Genomic DNA, 4403 nt, shown 5'->3' on the forward strand with positions numbered 1-4403 from the left:
TTAATGTGGAGGGGATTATAACCACTGTAATGAAACAAAATATATGATTTGTTGAACATAGAACTGATCATCTGCCTAGTAAAATTTCACTCAATTCACAATAAAAACATTTAAAAAATAATAAAAGAGAGCAAGAAGGGGAGAAAAAGGTAAAATGATTTAAGTAGTGTGTGAGACAGCAGTTACCATTTATTTTTATACACAGTCCTGGTGTGGCACTGTAGGATAAGTACAGGCCTGCTAACCACAAGGCTGGAGGATCAGACCACCAGACACTCCTCAGACCCCCTATATAGGGTGTTGGAACCTACTGGACTCACTTAACAACATTTAAGATACAGTTTGAGATAGATGGGAGACATGAAACAGACTCTCACTTTTGGCCTTAATTGCTTTGTCCCTCCAGTACCATTCTATTTAATGACTGGAGTTTAACTATGTAACATATTGGTTACCAGGTGGGCTGCTAATCTCAAGGCCAGCAGTTTGAAAATACCAGCCATTCTGTGGGAGAAAGATGAAGCTTTTTGTTCCCGTAAAGATCTACAGCCTCAGAAACCCTATACAGGGCCACTATGAGCCGGAACCTACTCCACAGCACCTAATCAGCACCTGTCCTAGTATGGTTCTGTAGGATAAACACAGGACCAAAGGTGGTGGTTTAAATCCACCAGCTGCTGTTCAGAAACCCTATTAAAACTGGCTATGAGTTGGAACCAACTCAATAACACTTAATAGTATTAATCAATAGAAGAGCTTCTAAAATTCTAGACAAGGACACATGATGCTCAATCACAGAAACAAGAAAAAAGCATGTCATTAATCATATGCTAACTTTATAATGAAAACCTACTTCAAACGTAGCTCCGTAGTCCATATTAGAAATAAACCAAGTTAACAACAGGTTTCTTTCTCATAAAAAGTATAGGATATAATGTCAAGTCATTATAAACAGTGTAGTGATATTCAGTGTCAATAATGTGCATTCCAAAAATTCCAAGGGTTCATACAGTCATCCCAAAGTCTACCCTAAGGAAAAGAGACAAAAAGAGATATCATCTTCTATTTCTCTCTCTTGTTTTTGTTTTTTTTTTTTTTTTTACTTTCTATGCTTGCCTCAAGCAGAGCATTTCCTCTTTGGTTTCTTAATATATTTATGAGATAATGATTTTGTTTTTCAAAGAATAATTGTTGCATAACAACAACAACATATGAGTTAAAAGTAGATAGACTTCAGAACAATTAATAGGTAGTGATTTTCTGGAAGAAGCCATGACAATACAGTGGTTAAGCATCCGGCTGCTTATTGAAATATAAGTATTTCTAACCCACTAGTTGCATGGCAGAAAGATGTGGCAGTCTGCTTCTGTAAAAAATGTGGTTTTGGAAATCATATGAGCCAGTTATACTCTAACCTATGGCATCACTGTAAGTTGGAAACATCTCATGGCAACTGTTTTTTTTTGGTTTTGTTTTGCTTTTTGCTTTGTTTTTCGTGTATACATATCACTTCAAGGGGTTTTATTTTATTTTATTATTACTTTTTGAATAAAAAGACCTTACTTTTCTATATTTCATCTATTTTAAAAAACCTTTGCCTGCCTGGATGCCTGTTCCTACACTTCTCACATCATAGATAATGTGACCTCATCTGCAAGATATGTTCAGCCTTTATTTCTGAAATTGAACAAACTCATCTTCATATGTTCAAAGAACTATAGATTGTAATTTTATTTTCTCAGTACTTTACCCATTTTCTATTGATGTATGCTTTTAAAAATGCACGAATCCCTTTCCTTTGCCTCTGAATATGTACTTAAAGTACTCAATCATTTTTTCCTTCACCTCATTGTCTAATCTTTGACTTTAGCATACTGTTAGGTGTTCTACTCTTTGTTTGATAGTGATTGTGAATGTCATAACTTTCAGTTACTATTTGAAATCTGACTAATGCCTTGTGTCATATACCTGAAACCATCTGGCTGCTTTTCATAATACTGACCACATACTACCCTAGGTGTATCCTACATACCACTGCTAGAGTAATAACATTCAATTTTGTCAGATTTCCTAGACTGATGATTTTTTTTTTTTTTTGGTATGTGATGTATCATATTTGTATAGTTCCATTGATTCAATATTCTCAATGACTTGAATTATCCATCTGAGACCCTGCTGTTAGATGTTACCCTGATTTGGTATCATTTTTGAATTTCATGTGTACACTTATTACTAATTCTTGTGACTTACTCTATAGCTACTATCATTGTCTATATCCTTACCATCTGGTGACCTTAGTGTTTTCTTTATTCAAGTACATGAAGTAAGTCTGAGTACAGGAACAATAGACAGGGCCATGTTCAATCTGTCTGCAGTATGGACACTTTTACTTTTAAAATTTAAATAGAATGCAACCACTTCTCCCACTTTAACTTCTACCATCAACAACTCTTAACAACAACAACAACAACCCAGGACTAATGTACCATTTCTGGGCTTACCTACACAACCAAAGGAGTTCTTGGGTAATACAAACACTTAAGCACTCAATTATTAACTGAAAACCTGTAAGTTCAAATCCACCTACAGATACCCTGCAAGAAAGATAATAGCCAATTTATTGATCTCCCTGTTTCTGCTATTTTCCAAATTTCCTGATGTCGATGAATGAACACCTCCACGCTGCATTAGCTTGTTGAAAGAATGAAGACCTCCATTGAGATGGATGGGAATTATGTCCTGGTGTGGCGCTGTGGATTGATGTGAAACCCTTTGAACTACAAGGTCAGTGGTTCAAACTTACCAGTTGATCCTCAGAAACCCTATATAGAATCACTATGGGTCAGGACCAACTTGATGGCACTTCACAATGGCAACAATTGTAAGGAAGGCAGTATTTCCTTCTGTTGTTCATATGGTGGCTATGATTCATAGCTGACTGGATAATACCTAACATAAATGTTAGAATTAAAATTTGGTTATTAGATTAAAAAAAAAACAACACACACAAAAAACTTTAGTTACTGCAGGGCATATACTCTGTATCATTGTTGTTAATAAGTACCCTCAAGTCGATTCCAACTCATAAGGACTCAGTACAGGGTTTCAAAGGAGCAGGTGGTGTGTTTGAATCTGGGCCTTGTGGTTCACAGTCCAGTGCTTATCCTGCAAAGTTATACCAGGAGTCCATACTTTATGTAGTGACATAACTCAAGTTCAGTTAGGTCATCTCAATATTCTTTCAAACTCTAAAGTTAAAATTTAAATATTATTTACATACAGGAATATAAACACATACACATATATCCATTATAGAACAGTTCATTCCAAGATTTCTTTTTATTCAGATTATATCTATTAAGAATTGAATTTCCAAGATTAAAATTTCCTCAGTTTTCCTATTACAATTGTATACATCTTTCAATTTAACAATGTCTTGGATATCAATTTTATCTACAGATTTGGCCAACAATGAGCAAAAGCAGATAATTAAATAATGACATGTTTTCTATGACTCATTCCAGACTTGCATTTCTAGTGCCTCCAGAATTTAATCCCAAACTCTCTTGACTCAACCATGATAGTAGGTAAAACTGGAGTTTAATATGATGACTGTTTTCAAAGCATGAAAATCCAAATGTAATAATATTTGACTCTCTATGTACTATATTCCACCACTCGTCTGACAGTTTGTCATACTGTGGTGGCTTGTGAGTTGCTATGATTCTGAAAGCTATGCCACTGGTATTTTAAAAACCAGCAGGTTCACCAATGGCGGATGGGTTTCAGATGAGCTTCCAGATGAAGACAGACTAGGAAGAAGGAGTGACAGACTACTTCTGAATATTTAGTCACTGAAAACCTTATAAACATAACAGAAACACTGTTAGATATAGTGCCAGAAAATGAGGCCCTCAGGTTGGAAGGCACTCAAAATGCGACTGGGGAAGAGCTGCCTCCTCAAAGTAAAGTTGACTGTAATGATGCAAAAGGAGTAAAGCCTGTGGGACACTCATTTGCTGATGGGGCACAACTCAAAATGAAGAGAAACAGCTGTAAACATCCATTGAAAATCGGAACATGGAATGTATGAAGTATGAATCTGGGAAAATTGGAAGTTGTCAAAAATGAAATGAAATGCATAAACATCGGTATCTTAGGTATTAGTGAGCTGAAATGGACTGTTATTGGCCATTATAAATCTGAGGACCACATGATTTACTATGCTGGGAATGACAAATTGAAGAGGAATGCTGCTGCATTTATTGTCAAACAGAACATATCAAGATCAGTCATGAGGTACAATGCTGTCTTTGATAGGATAATATCCATGCGCCTACAGGGAAGCCAAGTTAATACCACTATTATTCAAAATTTACACACTAACCACTAAAGCCAGTGAG

Source organism: Chrysochloris asiatica, unplaced genomic scaffold, assembly GCF_000296735.1.
Source record: "Chrysochloris asiatica unplaced genomic scaffold, ChrAsi1.0 scaffold00084, whole genome shotgun sequence".
NCBI classification, from domain to species: domain Eukaryota; kingdom Metazoa; phylum Chordata; class Mammalia; order Afrosoricida; family Chrysochloridae; genus Chrysochloris; species Chrysochloris asiatica.